This window comes from Mustela lutreola, chromosome 1 (assembly GCF_030435805.1).
Source record: "Mustela lutreola isolate mMusLut2 chromosome 1, mMusLut2.pri, whole genome shotgun sequence".
NCBI lineage: Eukaryota > Metazoa > Chordata > Mammalia > Carnivora > Mustelidae > Mustela > Mustela lutreola.
In genome coordinates, this window is record NC_081290.1 from 119038369 (window position 1) to 119060738 (window position 22370).

The 22370-nt window shown below is 40.8% G+C and overlaps 1 protein-coding gene and 1 long non-coding RNA gene across 2 annotated transcripts in view; one reads left to right on the forward strand and one right to left on the reverse strand.

Moving 5' to 3' along the window:
• Positions 1-4665, reverse strand: part of HERC3 (HECT and RLD domain containing E3 ubiquitin protein ligase 3) — a 124383-nt gene extending 119718 nt beyond the window's left edge. Inside the window, exons 1-2 of the mRNA XM_059173049.1 lie at positions 4511-4665; positions 1807-1868 (exon numbers count right to left, since the gene is read on the reverse strand). The gene's annotated coding sequence lies outside the window, so the exon portion shown is untranslated. The remainder of the gene's footprint in view (positions 1-1806; positions 1869-4510) is intronic.
• A 91-nt stretch (positions 4666-4756) lies between these two features.
• Positions 4757-17056, forward strand: LOC131830643 (uncharacterized). Its single transcript, XR_009353258.1, has 4 exons — positions 4757-5013; positions 12726-12846; positions 13476-13723; positions 15636-17056. It is a non-coding gene; the product is annotated as an uncharacterized LOC131830643 (long non-coding RNA).
• Positions 17057-22370: the final 5314 nt, after the last annotated feature.

Sequence of the window (22370 nt, forward strand, 5' to 3'; positions counted from 1 at the left end):
TACAACCACCACTGAAGCTAACCTTGAAAGCAATGTTGAGGGGGAAAAAATGTTACACAAGTATAACAAGTATTTGTAGATAAAAATATTAGTGGTGGCAAAGCTTTGAAGAAAAGCAAAAAAAACAAAAATAAGACAAAAAAAAACCCCTGAAATATACAAGGTAATGATTTTGGAGCCAAGAGAGTTGGAGGGTACAGAGTATAAGGAGCACGATGGGAGTTTTGACAGCATGGCTGATGTTCTGCTTCTGTTCTTTTATTGTTGCCTCTTAGCATATATATTACATATATTGTCTTATGTCTTAGGTCTTATGAAGTAATTGTCTACAATTACTTCACAGTAAAAGAAACTGGAAAGTACTATGGAGGTACTGTTGCTGCTTCCTGCATCTCGTCCACCACTCTTCCTCCTGTGCAGAGGCTGGGAGCTTCTTCATGGCGGGGATAGGTTTCACTCATCTCTGTATCTCCAGTTCTCAGCAAAGTGCAGGAGCCCAGCAGCTGCTTGCTAAGGGTCCTGGTGACCTGAACCCAGATCAGAGAAAACCAGCACTCCCACAACATAAGTTTAACAGTTTTGTTTACCAGGTTATACTAGAGAAACATTCCCCTATGCAGTAACAAAAAAATAATTATTTCCTGCATTCTAAAATGCACCCTCCTAACCATGTTTTAGCAGATCTGAAAGCAGAATGCCTTCTACGATAGAAGCTTTTATTATCATTACAGGGTAGTGGTTCTCAGTACCCCCAGCACGCTAGAACTCAGGAACATAAGCTCCGGAAAGGAAGGACTGAGCCTCTTTTGTTCATTTCCCAATCCTCAGAGAAGTGTCTGCCACACTGTTAGGGGCTCAATAAACAGTTGCTAAATAAAGAAAAATAGTTACTATTACTGCAAGCCTACTATGTATCTGAATCTTGCTAGGAACTTCACACAGATTATTTAGTTTGCCCTTTACAGTAACCTCAAGGCTTAGCAAGGTCAAGTGCCCAAAACACTACATGTATATAAGTATTTGAAATAGAAACTTAGTAAGTGGCAAAGGCAGGATTCATATCCAGACTCCAAAGTCCGTGCTCTTAAACACGACATGATACCATCTCACAAACAAAATGAAGCCAAGTTCTACCCCTTCACCACTTTCAGAAAATACAGGTTTAAAGAAAACTGCCTAAAGTTAGTGAGCTTATATTAGCTGAATCACCGGCCATCTTTATAGGAAACCAGAACCTATGTTAGCCAGAGATGGGGGAGAGGCAAGGAAAACAATCTCATAGACAGACAGATTTTCCACCATATCCACCCTGACTTATAATAATATTAATCCAATTACTGATTCACACACAGAAACACAGGGCTCTGACACCAGTAAGTACTTTTTCCAAATGCAGTAAATGTCTAAAGAGAAGAGAGTTATATTATCAAAGAGATCATCTTATTAAAAATACTTTCAAAGTCCACCTGATCCAACCTCTAGGCAAAAGACTTCATTCCTAACCTCATTTTAATGGCAGCTGAAACCTTCCGAGGCCAAATGACTTTGGTCCCTCTGAGAAGTGAGTGGGCTGAAGCAGAGACCAGAAACTAGGTCTCCTACTTCCTGGGCTCACCTTGTTCTCTTCACTACATCACAGCAGAGGGACGTCATTAAGGATTTGTTAAGGTCCCTTTCTAGGAGCTATACTAACCTGAGTCCTTTACATAGTTTATCTTGTTTAATCCTCTTGTCAATTCTGTGAGTCAGATATTATCTCCATGTACAAGAGGAGGAAACTGGATTCAGAGAAATTAGGTAACTCACCACAGGTCACACCCTTGGCATTCGGACTGGAAGCCAGAATGATTTTCCCTCACCTCCAAGACCTGCAAGTTCAAAAAAGTCATAATTAACATTAGCACAGTGCTACAAAGTGCTTTCATGTTATTGAAAAGAAAATGAGAAGCAAACTACTGAAAATAAGAACATCTTTATATTTATGCAAACTTAAATATTCCCCAATAACTGCACCTTAAAACAGGAGTTTGGTTAAATACCAAAATAAGATCATCTCTAACCAACTCCAAAGATGTTACCTTTAAAAGTGAACTTGAGGGGTGCCTGGGTGGCTCAGTGGGCTAAGCCGCTGCCTTTAGCTCAGGTCATGATCCCAGGGTCCTGGGACAGAGTCCTGCATCAGGGTCTCTGCTTGGCAGGGAGCCTGCTTCTCCCCCTCCCTCTCTCTGCCTGCCTCTCTGCCTACTTGTGATCTCTGTCAAATAAATAAATAAAATCTTAAAAAAAAAAAAAAAGTGAACTTAAGACACAGGTAGCACCTTAAAAAATTACTGGCATTTGTAGTAAATATAAAGGGAAAAGTACTTTATTTTTAAATCTCCCATTTCAGTTAAAAAGAGAAATTTTTGAAAAATAATTCAATTTTATCTCTTTTCCTCCATTTTTTCCATGTACCACAAACATTATAGCTTATTTTGCCAGAACTGTTTTGAAGACTTTCTCTTTCATTCCTGTCATCACCACATCCTCTTTCATGCAAAACAAGATGAGACTGAGAGGCACCTTAAATCTCCCAAAAGAAAAAGTGGTCCATAATTTTAATGCAGTATCATCATAACTTTATTTCTATCTTCTTATGTAGAAACTCCCATCCAATTTGGAGAATATTAGTTTTATTTCTGAAACTGCAGCAAAACTATCTTGTATCTCCAAGAGAAGTGCAACTCTCACGTTTTTAAAAAAATCTTTTTAATTCTTATGCAAATCTTAAGAAATTTAAATTAGTTACTCAGAACGAAATGCTATAACCAACAACTCCCCACACCATTGGAAACATTTTAGAATCTCTGTTTCTTTTTTCAAAAATAAAAACCCAACTACTTACAGAACAAGTAAAACTGTATGCTAATGGACCGTTTCTTTTTTACATGCTAAAGGAGGAGTTTTGCCGGAGAGGCTGTGAGCCTTTCTCCTTGATTCCTGCATACCTTCTCCAGAAAGTTCCTAGCCTTGGTGTGGTAAGACATTAATGTGTAATTCATCTATTTTGCTTTAAAAGGAGGTTAAACATATTACTCCCCTTTTCTGATTTATAAGGTAATTCCCCTGGCCCCGGGATAAAATAAAGTACAAGAGACAGCTTCACAGTAATCTGCCTACTAAAACAAGACCTCTCTCTCCAGAGTCACTGCATTTTAAAAGGCTGCCAATCCTCATTTTATTTCACTTTTCTTTCTTCTCAGTCTGGAGTTAAAAATCAGCTCACTTGATGTTATCAGATCATCAAATGAAAGGGTCTAGAAATAGCTTCCTATTTGTGGAAGGAGCCAGAAGACATACAAAAATGGAAGAGAGCTCTCGAATCGTCTTTGCTAAAGCATTCCGTGTGTAACGAATGCAAGCAAAATCCTGGAAGGCTTGCTTAGCTCTGAATCCAAGGGACTTCCTAATGGGGCTGATTTAAAAGCTAAAGAACAATGTAATCAGAAAACAGCCCCAAGCCGTGACAGACCAAAAGCAAAGTTCAAATACACATTCCCCGGGGCCGCGGTGCACACCCAGAGTCACTGCACGATTTGCCTCAGGTGCTGCTCTACCGCGCTCCCCGGCTCGTCGGTTTCAGGTCACACACGCTCGACCCTGTCAATTGTCCCGTTAGCCCACTCCACACGTTTACACAGGACTCCAAGTGCCACCTGCCCCCGAACGTCCCAGCTCCTGACACCCCCGCGTCCGTCCACGCACTTACGTGTCCGCGCACACACACACACACACACGCACACACACACGTGTCCACACACACACCCTCGCCCCGGCTCCGCCCCGCAGGCGGACTCAGGCGAAGCGAGCCGGGTACGGCCTCCGCCGGGTGGGTGGTGCCGGGCGCCGCGGCCCCGCCGGCGCTGTCAGCCCGGACTCCGAGCCCTGCGTCCTCAGTGCAAACTCCTCGCGGCCGCCGGAGTTCCCCCCAAAACGCGGAGGCCTCGCCGGCTCCCTTGACGCCGGGAAACGTCCGTGTCCCTCACCGCGAGGGTGTCACCGGAGCCTCGGCATTCAAATGGGGACAGGCGAGGAGGAAGGGGAGGATCCTCTTTTTGACTTTCTGCATCGCAATTCCTCCCGGTCTGCACGCAGCCGAGTTGGGGTGGGGGGCGCTCCCATTTCTAAGGCTGCTTCCGGCCTTTCTGGGCGCGGGGGCTCTTTCGGTCCCAGGGCAAGCCCCGAGAACGCCGGGGAGGCGCGCGCGAAGCCGAAGGGCACCTAGCGCGCCCGGCCCGGCGCAGCCCCGCCGCCCGCCGCCCGCGCCCCGCAGGCGCCGCAGCCACCGCGCCCCGACCTCCCCGCGCGCGCGGCTCCGGGTCGTCGCGGGGAGCGCCCTGCAGCCGCAGCAGCCCCAGCAGCCCCTCCGGGAGCCGCGCGCGGACAGCCCCGCCGGGCGGAACGCGGCGGTCGCGCGGATGCAGCGCCGCGCTGACTTCTTCCCGGGAACCCCGGCCCCCGACCCGCGTACCTCGGCGGCCGCCGAAGCGCCGCTCGGGATTCCGACTGTGACAGCCCCTCCGGCCCCGCTCGGGGTTTCTCCGTTTTCGGCGTCACAATAATAAGGAAGTTTCCCCGCAAGCCTGAGGGCGGCGGAATGCGCTGGGCGAGTGACTTCCCACCCGGCCAATGGGGGCCCTGCTGGGGCGGATGGGCACCAATGGCGGCCGCGGCGGCGCCGGAGGCGGGGCGGCGAGATCCGCGGGCGGGAGGCGGGGAGAGGCCCAGGCCGGGGAGGGAGGCGGGGGCAGGCGGAGGTGACAGGACCTGCGGGCCCCGCGAGGGGACAGCGGCGCGGGCGTGTGTCGGCCGGGAGGCGGCCGGCCGACCCAGAGCGCGCGCGCCGGAACGCGACTGCTTTTCTCCGACGGGGAAGCGAGCGGGACTGATCAGCGGTCGGTTTGTCAGGTTCTGGGTCTTAATATTTATGCAGAGGTGACCGAAAGCCTTGAGCATGGGAGGAAAATCTAGAGGGTGAGTTATGAAGCGTTTTATCCCGCAGGGGAGCAGTCTTCTGTTTCGTACCTCCTCTCGGGAGGACTGGAGGAGGCGCGGAGCCTTTGAAACGCGGAGCTGCGCGGTGGGAGAGAGGCGGGAAGGAAGCCCGGTGCCGAGGCCCGCACCGCCTGGGCCCTCCAGGAGAGTTGGGGGCCGAACCGGAGAGCGGTGCTGCGGGAGCGAGCGGGGCTTGGGAGGCTGGAGAGTGGGGGCTGGCGGGGCATGCAGAGAAGTCACTGAGTAGATCTTAAATCTTATCTGAAAGACACCATGTGGCTTCTTTGATGGATAAAGAAATCTGTCCTCCCCTCCTTTCCCTGGCACTGAATCTCAGAGCTTTCTTCTCCTCCCCAAGGTCACAATGCTGTCAGAGTTCCCGTGGTCCTTGTCCTTTTGAAGTAAACGTTCTCACAGACACGGCTTCATGTATCTGTTGTCCCCCCCCCCCCACCTCACCTCCCTCCCTTGAATTTGAAGCACAGAAGCAGAACACACTGGGGAAGTACCACTCTAACCCAAAAGAATGGCTTTCCTAGTGGATGAATTTCTGTAACCTGTCATTTGAACTGGGAAGGAGGCCAGATTCTTCCCAAGGACGGACGTTCAAATCAGGTCAAGTCTGCAGTTACCTGTTCTGGAAATCTAATAGATTCACCAAGCAAAAAAAAAAAAAAAAAAAAAATTTTGAGGCGTGGGGATGGGTCAATCTTGGCTGACCTAGGAACTCTCAATGAAATAAAGCAGGTTGTCAAATGCTCCTGAGACAAGAAAGAGAAGAAAAAGCAAAATCTCAAATTATCAGGTAGCTAAGGTCATCTGAGGAAATTTCAGCCTTTGAAGTTTGAATCACACTGGACACCTTTAGAAACAGTGGGGACAATATTAGCAAGATTCCCTTATACAGTTTCACAGAAATCTAGATATCTCACAAAGACATAATCCCCGTCAAGAGATGGTATCACAAAAAGGAACTGGGGAAATAGCCAGAGAGGAGTTAGGGTAGGAAGGGAGGTTTCCCATGGTTGAGAAGGAGAGAGCAAGATCCTGTGTGATTCATGTGCCAAATATAAGGTTTATAATCAGTCAGCATTTAGGTCAATATATTTGTCCCATGGCTTAAGTGTTTTCATAAGAAATTTCATCTTGAGGAAGAAGTTGGGTATCAAAGTCTCGAGCCTGAAGTTGGGATTTAAGTATGTACAAACCGGAGTACTCTCAGCTTCCTTACTAAATAAACATCCAGAACCCTAGGAAATTACTTACATGTAGAATGATCAGTGAAGATACTTGGAGTACTTCATTTTATTTTCTTAATTGAACCAACATAAAATGCCTATTTCCTTAATAAGCATGTCCTGCTCCATTTACCAAAATGGCTTTGAATGGCCGCAGCACCAACAATAGTCTTTTTTTTTTTTTTTAGGATTTTTAAAAATTATTTGTATTAACATATAATGTATTATTTGCCCCAGGGGCACAGGTCTGTGAATCATCAGACTTACACATTTCACAGCACTCACCATAGCACATACCCTCCCATAACCCAGATGTCCATAACCCAGCCACCCTATCCCTACACCCCACCCCCCAGCAACCCTCAGTTTGTGAGATTAAGAGTCTCTTATGATTTGTCTCCTTCCAGATCCCATCTTGTTTCATTTTTTCCTTCCCTACCCCCCAAACTCCCCACCCTACCTCTCAAATTCCTCATATCAGAGAGATCATATGATAGTTGTCTTTCTCCAACTGACTTATTTTGCTAAGCATAATACCCTCTAGTTCCATCCATGTCGTTGCAAATGACAAGATTTCATTTCTTTTGAAGGCTGCATAGTATTTCATTGTGTATCTATATCCCATCTTCTTTATCCATTCCTCTGTTGTTGGACATCTAGGTTCTTTCCATAGTTTGGCTATTGTGGACATTGCTGCTATAAACATTCGAGTGCACGTGCCCCTTCAGATCACTACATTTGTATCTTTAGGGTAAATACCTGGTAGTGTGATTGCTGGGTCAAAGGGTAGCTCTATTTTCAACTTTTTGAGGAACCTCCATGCTGTTTTCCAGAGCGGCTGCACCAGCTCACATTCCCACCAACAGTGTTGGGGGGTTCCCCTTTCTCTGCATCCTCACCAGCATCTGTTGTTTCCTGACTTGTTCATTTTAGCCGTTCTGACTGAGCACCAACAATAGTCTTAATAACATATTTAAACTGGCTTGAGAGACCATACTTTACTTTTTCTTTGCATTTCTATAGCTCCATCTTCCATCCGTTTCTTTCTGACTTTGCGTATGTTCCCCCAACAAATATACTGTATATTGAGCATCTACTGTACTGCCAGCTCCTGCGGATTTCTTGGTGAGGAAAATGGCACAGTTTCTGTTGCCTTCAAGGGGGAGGCAAACACTAACCACATCAATGCACCAAGAAGTACATAGTTGCTAACTAAGATAAATGTTATGTAAAGAAAACATTCATGTTAAATATAAAACCTAAAAAATAACTGTAAACAAAACTGACTTCCAGTTAATGCTATGTACACTGGAGGAAGTATACTGATATCTGTAAGTTATTTTGAAATGTACATTTTAAAAGATGGATTGAAGGCTGGATAGAGAGATGGATAGCTGGATATACATGTAATAAATCCAGTATCCCAAGATGTTAATTATAGACTCTCCATGGTAGGTAGATGGTTGGGGTTTTTGGAATGCCTGGGTGGCTCAGTTGGTTAAGTATCTGCCTTCGACAGGTCATGTTTGGGATGGAGCCCCACATGGGGCTCCCTACTAGTGGGGAGCCTGCTTCTCCCTCTCCCATTCCCCCTGCTTGGGTTCCCTCTCTCATTATCTATCTCTTTCAAATAAATAAATAAATTCTTTTTAAAAATTTTTTACAATAACAAGTGTTGGAAAACAAAAAATAAATAATAAGAGATGTGATAAATTGTAACTGTAACTTTTGACAGGCAGAAGGGATATGTAGTCCAGCTCTAGCTCTGGACAGATGAGGAATCCCCAGTGACAAGGGGATGATACCCAGTGCTGCTACATCTCCACCTGAACAGATACCCATTTGCACCATTTTTTACAGCTCACTTTTTGAAATGCTTGTGCCTATTTCAAATTGAAAGAAATTCTCAGTACAGTAGGAAGACTGTTTAATGATGATTGTTTTCTGTGTTTGACTTATTTACCTGGCAGACAAACATGAACTTGGTAAACTTAGAGACAGATCAGACTTGTGGTGAAAAAATAGGTTAGCCACAACATTCTGTCTTTCAGGTATACTTTTGAAGCCATAAGTGTCTTCACCTCTGGGAAAGGAAACCAATGATTATTTGACAGTATGTGCGTACTCTGTAAAGCTACATAATGACAAAGGTGTTCCTTGGTTCCTCCACCGCCCAAAATACTCATTTTGTCCATGTAGTCAATATTCAAAGGAAAAATTCATTCTTAAACATTTTTTACATGTTTTCACTCTTTTTTGTTGCTTAATATAGTTTACCTAAGAAGCCCATATATGCCCAGGCTACATTATCTAAGCTTATTGAAAACTGTCCTATAACATACAGCATTGATTTATTACTGTGAAAAATAACTTGGAAGAAAAATATCATGGTAAATCAATATTTCCATCAATCAAATAATTATTAAATATTTAGTTAATGTCTTCTGTATGTATTGCTGGATAAGAAGCATTATTCCTTACCGCAAAGAGCTTACAGGCTTTATGACTATTCCTTTGTGTTTCTTGAAACTATTCATAGTTTAATTTTGCATTTTTAAAAAATCAGTCCATTTGGATGAAGCACAAACACCTTACCTTAAATATTAGAAACTCAGTAATATCATATAGGTTAATATCAATTAATGTTACAAAAAAACATTGGATGATTGAGCATTTCCTAAGAAAGCCTTAAGGGTGAGCTTTAGTTTGTCCCTGAAGACCTATGCAATAAAGTCTTTAGGAAGTGACATCTGAAAATTTCTCTTCTTACAAGGTCCCAAAACTTTTGTATCCTTGGAAGTGGCATCCAACCTAGCACTCGGACTGCACTGACAAAATAAGACCTTGGGGGATTACAGTAAAGAGCATGTCTATTGCTGTGTAGCTGCAGAGTGTGCAGATTTTAACTGCCAAAAATCAGGCAACTGTTTTACCCTTCTAGATGCAAAAAAAAAAAAAAAAAAAAAAAAAGAGAGAGAGAGAGAGAGAGAAAAGAAAAAAAATCTCCAGAAGTTCATTTGTGTCAAATCAAAATAAAATCATCAAAATGAAAAACCCCTTTCTTTGAAGTTAAAGATGAAATCTGGGTCAAATGAAATTTAAGGAATTTTATTATATCCTAGAAAAGCTAAAGTGACCCTATGGAATTATAAAGGGCATGCATAAAACAGTATTAGACAGCTTTATAACTTGGCCATAAATTCAAGGAACACAGGTGAATATGCATAATAAATGGTTTCTTGCTCTACCGTTATGATACATCATATGTTCCATGACATTACCTGATACACTGTGTTATCCCTTGGGGCAATGCATAGTTCGGGTTGCATGGAGTGTGATGCAGTAATTCATTTTCCTCAAACCTAGCAGAAGCATATTTAATGTATTGTCTCAGTTGACTTCTCTCATTTTTACTAAATAAACTTTGGGGCACCTGGGTGGCTCAGTTGGCTAAGTGTTTACCTTTGGTTTGGGTGGTGATCCCAGAGTCCTGGGATTGAGCCCCAAGCTGGGCTCCCTATTCGGCAGGGAGTCTGCTTCTCCCTCTGCCTCTGCCCCCGCCCTTTAGTGCTAGCTGTCTCTGTTTCTGTCTCTCTCAAGTAAATAAAATCTTTAAGAATAAATAAATGGAAAAATAAAAAATTAAAAAAAAAAAAAAAAAAAAAAAGAAGAAATCTAAAAGAAATACACAGCTTGAAGCAATGGTAAAAAAAAAAAAAAAAAAAAAAAAAAAGGATAAATAAATGGGGGCACCTGGGTGGCTCAGTGGGTTAAAGCCTCTGCCTTCGTCTCAGGTTCTGGGATCAAGCCCTCTGCTCATCAGGGAGCATCCCCCTTTCTTTCTGCCTGCCTCTCTGCCTACTTGTGATCTCTGTCAGTCAAATAACAAATAAATAAATAAATAAATAAATAAATAAATAAATAAATAAATAGTTTTTTAAAATAAATAAATGAACCTATATCTTTAACATATTCCAGGAAGAAGGAAGTAATCAGAGGGGGTTCTATCTGTAAGGTTGTTATATAATATGATATAAAATAACAATAAGAATCTATAAAAAAATAAAATAGTATTGTGTTTCCAAACTTTATGGCTACCCTTTATATAAAGGAGAACTGATCATTGGTATTTAACTTTCCATTGGTCTCCAGCATTTGTCTTCATCCCACATATAGATAAAAGCCCAGTGAAGTCAGCCATTATATTTGCTTTTAAATTGTTGACTAACAAATTGTTCTTACCTTACAGATATTTAAGATACTATAGAATCATCTTATAGATACTATGGCTATTTCTGTTTCCCTCTTTCCATGGGCTTTTGAAAGCCTGGAACAAAATGTATATCCCATCTGTACAGAAGCTTATTGCATACATTTTGAGAAGTAACCTCAATTCAAGATTCATTATAACTTTTCTATGACATTTTCCCATTGTACTCATTTTCTTACCTACTTAAAGAAAAACAAACCTGCTTTTCTCTTCACAAAAGTATATATAAGAAAAGAAAATAAAAATGATCAGTCTACCACATTTTTTTAGTTCTTATTATTTTGTCTTTTCCCCACACACATATATACATTTCTAAAAGTGGCTCATTTTCTACATTTTACACAATGCTTTCTGAATTTAACAATATATTTAACATCTTCAATAGAATTAAATAATATTCTACAACATCATTTTAAATTGTATGTAAATTACATATACCTACAAAATAGATATACTGTAATTTAACCAATTTCTTATTGTGTATTCATTTTCCATTCTTTTCCATTCTTTGCATTCTATAAGCAGTAGGGCAAACATAGCTACACATAGTGAATATAACTAAATATTTGCCCTCACCTTTGATTATTTCCTTAAGAAAAATTCCTAAGAGAATAATTGCTAGGTCAGGCAAAATGCAGAGTCTTAAGACTTTATAGAATATTGCCAATAGGGACGCCTGGGTGGCTCAGTCAGTTGGACGACTGCTTTCGGCTCAGGTCATGATCCCGGAGTACCGGGATCAAGTCCCGCATCGGGCTCCCAGCTCCACGGGGAGTCTGCTTCTCCCTCTGACCTTCTCCTCGCTCATGCTCTCTCTCATTGCCTCTCTCCCAAATAAATAAATAAATAATCTTTAAAAAAATAAAAAGAATATTGCCAATATTCCCTAACAAAAGATGGTACCAGCTAAATACATATACAATGTCTAAGTAGCCCTTGTCCAACCTCCTTACCAATAATGGGGTTGTTTTGGTTTGGTTTTCATTTTATTGTTTTCACTGTATTAATAAATCACCTTATGTCTTGACTAGAATATGTGGATTAACAAGATTTAATCTTGTTAATTAATAAGAATTATTCTTGACTAGAATTTTGAATAATTAAAATTAAAACAAAAAATTCTAATAAAAAGCCACATAGCCCACATCTGAAAATCAGCTTAGGTAAGACGTTTCTAAATAAGACTGAGGAATCTCAGCGTTTTTGTTTTGTTTTGTTTTGTTTTTTTAAAGATTTTATTTATTAATTTGACAGAGAAAAATCACAAGTAGACAGAGAGGCAGCCAGAGAGAGAGAGAGGGAAGCAGGCTCTCTGCTGAGCAGAGAGCCCGATGCGGGACTCGATCCCAGGACTCTGAGATCATGACCTGAGCCAAAGGCAGCGGCTTAACCCACTGAGCCACCCAGGCGCCCCAGGTAAGACATTTCTAAACATGAACATCAAAAATTACCTAAATGCATAAAAATCTATGAGTAGGGTTGTTGGTCCTTTCTAAAATTGTTTAATGTCATGTGACTCCTCAATCTTCCCACACACCTTCCAGAAATAAAAGGCTGCAGGAAGGAAGTTCTGTACAAACTTAGACTGTTGTTAATCATATTCTTATTCACACACACGCACATACCAATAACAATCAGTTGATGGTTCGCCAAGTTCCATAGAAAAATAAAAAGCAGACAAAGTGGGGCACGTGGGTGGCTCGGTCAGTTAAGCAGCGGACTCTTGATTTAGGCTCAGATCATGATCTCAGGGTCGTGAGATCAAGATTGAGTTCTCTGTCAGTCTCATGCTGAACATGAGGCCTGCTTAAGATTCTCTCTCTCCATCTCCATCTGCCCCTCCTTACCCAACAAATAAGTAAATCGTTTAAAAAAAGGAGGGGGGACAAAGTATCAGAATTTATTTCATCCATCAATAGAAGGCATTTTATTGTGCACTTCTCAAAAAGAAAACAGTGTCATGACTTGTAATAATCCATTGTGGTTCAGTCACCTTTGTCATCAGTCACCTTATGTGTACCAGTGAGTCCCAGGCTTTATAGAAGAAAATGACCTTATTGACCAACGATCAGATAAGCATGTACTTCAAGTTCTTTCATAGCCTTCAGAAGTAGATTTGTACTATTTCATCCAAGTTCTTGCCTGGTTCTCTTTTTGAGTAACTGGATAAAATTTCAACCTAGATATATGGCTATCAGCCTAGAACAAGAGAGAACCACCTGACCAGTACCTGGAATGAAACATGCATGCTGGATGTTATGCATTATGTTCTGATGGATTGTACTGATGAACCCTGTACTTACGGTAAGTAGCTTGAAAGGTGTAGTGAATTAAATAGTTTCCCCCCAAATCCATGTCTACCTGGAACTTCAGAATGTGAATTATTTGGAAGAGGGTCTTCACAGATGTAATTAGTTTCATTAAAATGAGATCATAGATCATAAAATGAGAATTAGGAAGATTCTAAATCCAATAACAAAAGTCCTTTTTTTTTTTAAAAGATTTTATTTATTTAACTGACAGAGATCACAAGTAGGCGGAGAGGCAGGTGGCGGCAGGGGGTGGGGTGGGGTGGGAAGCAGGCTGCCTACTGACCAAAGAGTCCGATGAGGGGCTCGATCCCAGGACCCTGAGATCACGACCTGAAGCAAAGGCAGAGGCTTAACCCACTGAGCCACCCAGGCACGGAACTAATGTCCTTTTAAGAAAGCCATGTGGGGGCACCTGGGTGGCTCAGATGGTTGAGCATCTACCTTTGGCTCAGGTCATGATCTCCAGGTCCTAGAATCAAGCTCCACGTTGGGCTCCTGGCTCAGCAGGGAGTCTGCTTTTCCCTCTCCCTCTGCCTCTCCCTCTACTTGTGCTCTCTCAGTCTCTGTCTCTCTACCTCTCGCAAATGAATAAATTTTTTTAAAATCCTTTTTTAAAAAAAGCCATGTGAATACACAGAGACAAATAAGAAAAACATCATGTGAAAATAGAGATTGGAGTGATGGGTGTCTCCTAGCCAAGAAATGCCAAGTAACCACCAGAAGCAAGAAGAGAGGCATAGAGAGTAGATTCTCCCTCAGAACCTCCTGAGGGCATCAAACTGCCAACACCTTGATTTTGGACTTCAGCCTCCAGAATTGTGAGAGAATACATTTCTGTTGTTTTAAGCCACCCAGTTTGTGGTACAGAGGTAAGTACATTGCTGCAAAAAGTATAATAGGCTTTTAATGCAGTAGCTGTGGCATCTGTGACCAGGGTGATTGCCAGGATTGACTTCGAGATCTGTCTGGCATCTTAGCTGAGAGTTCCCTTGCCCTGAGAGCTCTGATGTGTCCTTCCCAAAGTATCAACACAATCAAAAAGAATGACATTTGCAAACTGACAAAGTCTATTCTCAATCAAGATATACAGGGAGTTAAACTCCCTGGCTAGATCTTTCCAATAAACATTGACATCCTTTTGCAAGCAAATGTAGGTTAGCCAAGTCCATTTTACAAAGTATACTTTCTCTTATTTTATTTTTTTTTTAAGATTTTATTTATTCACTCGACTGACGAGCTCACAAGTAGGCAGAGAGAGAGAGGTGGAAGCAGCTCCCCGCTGAGCAGAGAGCCCTATGCAGGACTCAATCCCAGGCCCTGGGATCATTACCTGAGCTGAAGGCAGAGGCTTAACCCACTGAGCCACCCAGGTGCCCCATCCACCTGGTATTTTATTATAGTAGCAGTAAACCCAGAGTTCCATATTAGTTTCATCCAGAAAACATATAAATTATGTAAGATTTTGTGTATATAAGACTTGACCTTGAAATTCTAGTCATTTCAAAGACAAATCATGTTTTCATTGATCTTATAGCAGAACGGGTACCCTTTATGAATGAGTGTAACATAGAAGCTGGGAAATATTTAATTCTATTTTATTTATCCCACAATGTAAGACTTTGTTAAAGTGAAATTTCATGTCAGTGGAGGACCCAAGAAAATCAGTCATATCCGTAGGAAACTCCATCAAGTCCATTCCCTTGTAGTACCTATTTTTTTTAAGATTTTATTTATGTATTTGACAGACAGAGATCACGAGTAGGCAGAGAGGCAGGCAGAGAGAGAGAGGGGGAAGCAGACTCCCTGCCGAGCAGAGAGCCTGATTCGGGGCTTGATCCCAGGACCCTGGGAAAAAAAGGCAGAGGCTTTAACCCACTGAGCCACCCAGGCACCCCCCCTTGTAGTACTTTTTAATGATTTTTCATAGTATTTTTTAAGGAAATCTTGACAATCATTTTTATTTTTTAAAAAGACAATATTAGGGGCCCCTGGGTGGCTCAGTGGTTTAAGCCTCTACCTTCGGCTCAGGTCATAACCTCAGGGTCCTGGGATCCAAGCCCTGCATCAGGCTCTCTGCTCAGTGGGGAGCCTGGTTCCCCCTCTCTCTCTCTGCCTGCCTCAATGCCTGTTTGTGATCTCTCTCTCTCTGTCAAATAAATAAATAAAATCTTTAAAAATAAATAAATAAATAAATAACAAGCCAACATTATGTTGTTTTGGTTTTTTTTACAATTTTATTTATTCATTTGACACAGAGAGAGGGTACACACAAGCAGGGGGAGCAGCAGAGGGAGAGGGAGAAGCAGGCTCTCTGTTGAGCAAGGAGCACAATGCAGGCTTGCTGGACCAGAGCCAAAGGTAGACACTTAACCAACTGAGCTATCCAGGTGCCCCAGGTCAGCATTACATTGTAAAACAAAATACAAACTGTTTTGATCCATACAGAGGTCAAAAAAGAGTTACTTAAATAAATTGTTTATTTAGGGGTGCCTGGGTGGCTCAGAGGGTTGAGCCTCTGCCTTCAGCTCAGCTCATGATCTCAGGGTCCTGGGATTGAGTCCCACATCCGGCGCTCTGCTTGGCGGGGAGCCTGCTTCTCCCCCTCTCTCTCTGCCTGCCTCTCTGCCTACTTGTGATCTCTCTCTCTCTCTCTCTCTCTCTCTGTCAAATAAATAAATACATATCTTTAAAAATTTCTTATTGCTTATTATTTTGTTATTTATTGTTTAATAAATATTTATATAGTATAATAATATAATTTATTGTTTATTTATTGTTTAGGGAAGAAATTCTGAACCCAGGTCTGCCTCTGAAGCATTCAGTGGACTTGGCTATGCTGAATCTAAGCTACGCTGAGAAGGATCTCTTAGTATACAGAACAGACATCAAATTTAACCACAGAGACATTTTACTTAGGAGACCAACTAAGCAACTCCATGATTTATATCACTGAAAAAAAAAAAAAAACAGTGGCTATTAATTAGAAGCTCCCTAAGCTTTCTATACCTCATCTATTCTTTGAGAGACTGCCAATGATAATATATCAAGTTATTTTAATATCCATTCTGTAGAGATAATAGTGTTTGTAATATTGAGAAAAGTCCTTTGAGAAATATAGATGAAATATTTGGTAAAACACCAAAACAGAATTTTTTAAAGAACACATTGTCAACAAATAAAAGAACTACTAAGAGAATGAGCTCTGCAGCCTCTTGGCAAACTGGGTCTAGAAACACAAAAAGTCCTGCTGTAAGGGTCTAGTATGGGAAAAGAGGAGCAGGAATTCGTGGTATCAATCTACAGCAGAAAAGAAATGAATATGGGGTTTCCGTGTTGCCCTTTCTGCTGCTGCTTCCCCTTTGCCCTTCTTCCTCCACCTTCAGGCACCCCAGGCCATTAGCGCATGATTCTAAGCTTTCGTTTTCAATCTTCTACCCTTTTGAGAATCTGATGGCATTACATGTTGTCTCCACAAAAATGGTACATTTGCTCACATAATTATGAATACCATTCTAAAAGTATTTATGGACTCTTTCCATCTAGGGATGGACCTATGTATTCCTCATCCTCTTCATTATGAACCTTTGCCTTAACTGCTGACCAAATCTAAGAATCAGATAAGCTCATCTGTCTTAAATGCAATAAGGCTTAATATTTGGCTATTCTCTCCTAGAAGGAATTTCAAATCTAGGATAATGTCCCCATCTCAAGATCCTTAATCACATTTGCAAAGTCCCTTTTACCATATCAGAGAACATATTTACAGGTTCCAGAGATTAGGATGCAGACATCTTTGGGGAACCATTATTCAGCCTACCACACTCTACATCACCTCTTCCTCAACCCTAGTTTTCGTCCTTATCTGTACCCTTGGACTACTTCAACATTTCCCTAACTGGCTGACATGAGTCCCACTTCTTCCATGAAACCCTCTGGAGGTCCAACCCACAGTTTGACTTCCTATAGCACTTTTTATGAACATGATGTCCCTAGCATTTATTACATGTTATTTGTGTGTCTCCACCAGTTTCCCACCATATGATCTTAGAGAAGTCAATTTCCATTCTCGTGCCTCTGTTTCCCTATCTATAAAACTGATAATATTTGTACTCTCATCGTAGGAATGTTCTGATCTTTCAATGTAATAACAATGCACTTAAAATGCTCAGCATACAGCACTTAATAAATGTTAACTCCCCTTCCTTTTTCTTCTATTTACTTTCTTTAGCATATGAGCCATATTAAAAATTCTTTCAGGGAAGGGACTATTTCTTATGCATTAAAATATACCATATACATTGTAAGATCAGTATCTTTTATCACTATTACTGTTGATGACAATAATTAATCATATAAGAGATGATTCCAATAATGTTTCAGATTTGGTCCTTCCCACTTTCTATTTCCCATTCTGGAATACAAATGAACACCTTCTCTTCCATCAAACTATTTATATTTCTATTAAGATATTTAGAGAATATTTATATTTGATTAACTATGGAAACACCTAAGGGTAATGGCTAGCAAATAGCGGATCTTCATCAAGTGTTGGCACAAAGAATTAATCTGTGTTCAAGAATCTGTCTGTTGGGGCGCCTGGGTGGCTCAGTGGGTTAAGCCACTGCCTTTGGCTCAGGTCAAGATCTCAGGGCCCTGGGATGGAGCCCCGAGCCCCATGTCAGGCTTTTGGCTCCGCTCAGCAGGGAGCCTGCTTCCCCCTCTCTCTCTGCTTGCCTCTCTGTCAAATAAATAAAATCTTTTTTAAAAAATTTTTTAAATAAAGAAAAAGGAAGAAGTTGTATTTGATTAATCTCACAGCCCTTTGAATCTCTAAAATCCACTATTCCTATAATTCTGTAAATAGAGTAAGAAGCTACTTTGACCAAGAAATAACCCTTTCTTATGTTTATTTTCTCTCTCCAGGACTTAATTTAAATTCAAATTAGTTAACATATAGTGTAGTATTCATTTCAGGAGTAGACTATAGTGATTCATCACTTACGAAAACATCCCAGTGCATCACAAGTGCCCTCCTTAATGTCCATCACCCTTTTAATCCATCCCCCACTTCCCCTCTGGCAATTCTCACTTTGTTCTCTATCATTAAGAGTCTCTTACAGTTTGCCTCCCTCTCTGTTTTTATCTCATTTTATTTTTCCTTCTCTTCCTCTATGCTTATCTGGTTTGTTTAAATTTCACAGATGAGTGAAATCATATGGTACTTGTCTTTCTCTGACTGACTTATTTCACTTAGCATAATACACTGTAGTTCCATCCACATCATTGCAAATAGCAAGATTTCATTCTTTTTGATGGCTGAGTAATATTCCATTGGATATGTATACCACATCTTCTTTATCCATTCATCAGTCAGTGGACATTTGGGATCTCTCCATAGTTTGCCTATTGTTGCTAATGTTGCTATAAACATTGGGGTGCATGTGCCCCTTTGAATCAGTATTTTTTATCCTTAGGATAAATACCCAGTATTGCAGTTGCTGGATCATAAGGTAGTTCTCTTTTTAACTTTTTGATGAACCTGCACACTGTTTTACAGAGTGGCTGCACCAGTTTGCATTCCCACCAACAGTGTAACAGTGTTCCCCTTTCTCTCCATCCTCGCCAAGACCTATTGTTTCCCATGTTGTTAATTTTAGCCATTCTGACAGGTGTGAGGTGGTATCTCATCCTGGTTATGACTTGTATTTCCCTGATGATGAGTGATGTTGAGCATTTTTTCAGTGGTCTGTGGACCATCTGGATATCTTATTTGGAAAAATGTCTATTCATGTCTCTGCCCGTTTCTTAACTGGATTATTTATTTTTTTAGGTGTTCAGGTTCATAAGTTCTTCATATATTTTGGATACTAACTATCAGAGATATCATTTGCAAATATCTCCTCCCATTTTGTAGGTTGTCTTTTAGTTTTGTTTATTTCCTTCACTTTGCAGAAGTTTTTTTTATCTTGAGGAAGTCCTAATAGTTCATTTTTGTTTTTGTTTCCCTTGTTTCCAGAGATGTATCTAGTAAGAAGTTGCTACAGCTGAAGTCAAAGTGGTTGCTGCCTGTGTTCTCCTCTAAGACATTGGTGGATTCCTATCTCACATTTATGTCTTTCATGCATTTTGGATTTTTTTATGTATGATGTAAAAAAGTGGTTCAGTTTCATTCTTCTGCATGTGGCTGTCCAATATTTCTGACACCATTTGTTGAAAAGAGTGTCTTTTTTCTACTAGATATCTTTCCTGCTTTGTTGAAGATTAGTTGACAGTATAGTTGAGGGTCCATTTCCAGGTTCTCTATTCTGTTCCATTGATCTGTGTGTCTGTTTTTGTGTCAGTACTAGACTGTCTTGATGATTATAGCTTTGTAATACAGTTTGAAGTCTGTAATTATGATGCTGCCAGATTGGTTTTCTTTTTCAGCATTTCTTTGGCTATTCAGGGTATTTTCTGGTTCCACACAAATTTTAGAATTGTTTGTTCTAGCTCTAAAAAATTGTTGGTATTTGATAGGGATTTCTCTGAATGTGTAGATTGCTTTGAGTAGGATAGACATTTTAACAATATTGGTTCTTCCAAGCCATGAGCGTGGAATGTTTTTCTATTTCTTTGTGTCGTTTTCAATTTCATACGTGTTCTATAGTTTTCAGAATACAGGTCTTTTACCTCTTGGGTAGGTTTATTCCTAGGTATCTTATGGCTTTTGGTGCAATCATAAATGGTATAGATTCTTTGATTTCTCTTTCTGCTACTGTTGGTATATGGAAATGCAACAGGTTTCTGTATATTGATCTTATATCCTGTGACTTTGCTGATTTCATGTATTGGTTCTAGCAGTTTTTTGGTGGACTTTTTGGGGTTTTCTACATAGAGTATCATGTCATCTGCAAAGAGTGAAAGTTTGACTTCTTCCTTGCTGATTTGGATGCCTTTTTATTTCCTTTATTTCTTTTTGTTGCTGAGGCTAGGGCCCTTTCTTACCTTTAAATCATTTCCTCAAACACTGCTCTCACTTTGGTATCACCATTCTATGGGGCCAATTTATGATAACATGTCTGTTTATGGAGACAGAAAAGTCTATTCCACTTACTGCTAGATATGATTAGGTTTACAGCTACTACTTAAATAGCTATTACCTGAAACTATCTTCAGTATTAGAACCCTACTTTATACCTGCATAAAGGATGTTTTATTATAATAAATATCCTTTATAATAAAGGATACTTTATTATAAGGCAAAAATTTTCTAAATCAGCATATATATGTAGCACTCACATAAATATTCACTTGATTGAAGATAATATCATAAAAATACTTTTAGAAACAAATGTATAATGGGAGTTGAAAAAGGAAGATGTAATTAATATGATCTTTGGCCAGAAACACCTGAAACTAAGTCAACAACCTCTTCCCTTAAGGTCCACAAGGAAAGATGCAAATAAAAATAAGCACTTTGTTAAGAAAAAAAAAAAAAAAAACAGAAGCTACAACAAACAAATATTTGCTATTACATAAAACTTTAATGCCAGAGTTCAATGCAGAACTTTAGGGAATAGTCAGAAGCTTGGTGAACAAGCGCCTTTGCCTAAGCTTATTATTTCCTATGTCCTCTATTTCTGCCCCAACACTCACATCCAAGTCTTAGATCTTCCTATTCTAATCCCCTCTACAATCTTATTTATACATCAAGCATAAAACTCTATTCTGAGAAAGCATGACTCAATTAATGTCCTTTAACTTTACCAATCCAAAGCAAACAAACAAACAAAAACGTTACCAATCCGTAGCAACTCCTCTTCCTTGGAGGAGAGAAGAAATTGCCACAGCCAACAACTCGAGGAATTCCACCTTTACACCATATAGCAAATAAATTCCAGAAAAGTTTAAGAAATAACAAAAACTTCAGAAAAAAAATAATAAGTGATTGCTTACAAAACTTTGTGGAGAAGAAAGTCTCTAAGGATGGTACCATGAAACAAAATGGAAAAGATTAACGGGTTTTATTACTTGAAACTTAGAACAGAAAATTAAACCTGAAAAAAGTTAAAAGGCAACATTTTACTAGGAAAATATCTGTTCTGTGCATGACAAAGGCTTTTACAATAAGAAATAAGAAAATAAGATAAGATAATAAGAAATAAGAAAAAATACTCTAAGAAAGAGCAGAAGTCTTGATGAGGTAAAACGCACACACACATTAATGGGGAGACCTATCCAGCATTTTCAGGGAATCATTCCCTGAAGAGAAAACATTTAAGCTTAAGTCTTAAGGATGTGAGGAGTTGCCGGGCTGGGAAAGATCATCCCTGGCAGAGGGAACAGCATGTGTCAAAGTTCTGAGGCTAAGAAGAGCTCGTCATTGTCAAAGTCCTGAAAGGATTGCCAGCTCACCGGTGTGGCAGGAGCAGAGTGGGCAGAGCAGAGAGCAGAAGGAAGCTTGGAGAAAAAGTCAGGGACGTACCATGCCAGCTGTTACAGGGGTTTTAGTTCTATTATAAGTGCAGTAAAAAGCCACTGAGTGGGGGAGTGGGAAATGTTAAACAGATCACCCGTTCCTGGATAGATGGCAAGAGATGGAAGGGTGGGAATGCAAGTTGGTGCAGCCACTTTGGAAAACGGTGTGGAGGTTCCTCAAAACATTAAAAATAGAGCTACTCTATGAGCTGGCAATTGCACTACTGAGTATTTACCCCAAAGATACAGATGTAGTGAAAAGAAGGGCCATATGCACCCCAATGTTCATAGCAGCAATGTCCACAATAGCCAAACTGTGGAAAGAGCTGAGATGCCCTTCAGTAGGCAAATGGATAAAGAAGATATGGTCCATGTACATAATGGAATATTATTCAGCCATTAGAAAGGATGAACACGGGATGCCTGGGTGGCTCAGTTGGTTAAGCAGCTGCCTTCAGCTCAAGTCATGATCCCAGCGTCCTGGGATCGAGTCCCACATCGGGCTCCTTGCTTGGCAGGGAGCCTGCTTCTCCCTCTGTCTCTGCCTGCCATTCTGTCTGCCTGTGCTCGCTCTCGCTCCCTCTCTCTCTCTGACAAATAAATAAAATCTTTAAAAAAAAAAAAGAAAGAAAGAAAGAAAGGATGAACACCCAACTTCTGCATCAACACGGATGGGACTGGAGGAGATTATGCTGAGTGAAACAAAGTCAGGCAGAGAAAGTCAATTATATGGTTTCACTTACTTATGGAATATAAGGAATAGCATGGAGGACATTAAGAGAAGGAGAAAATGGGGGGGGGGGGAATCAGAGAGGGAGATGAACCATGAGAAACTGTGGACTCCAAGAAACAAACTGATGGTTTTAGAGGGGAGAGGGGTCCATGGATGGATTGGACCAGTGATGGGTATTAAGGAGGGCACGTACTTCATGGAGCACTGGATGTTATATGTAAACAATGAATCTTGGAACACTGCATCAGAAACTAATGGCATAGTGTATGGTGACTAACATAACATAATAAAAAATAAGAATAATTAAACAAAAAGGGGGATGGAAA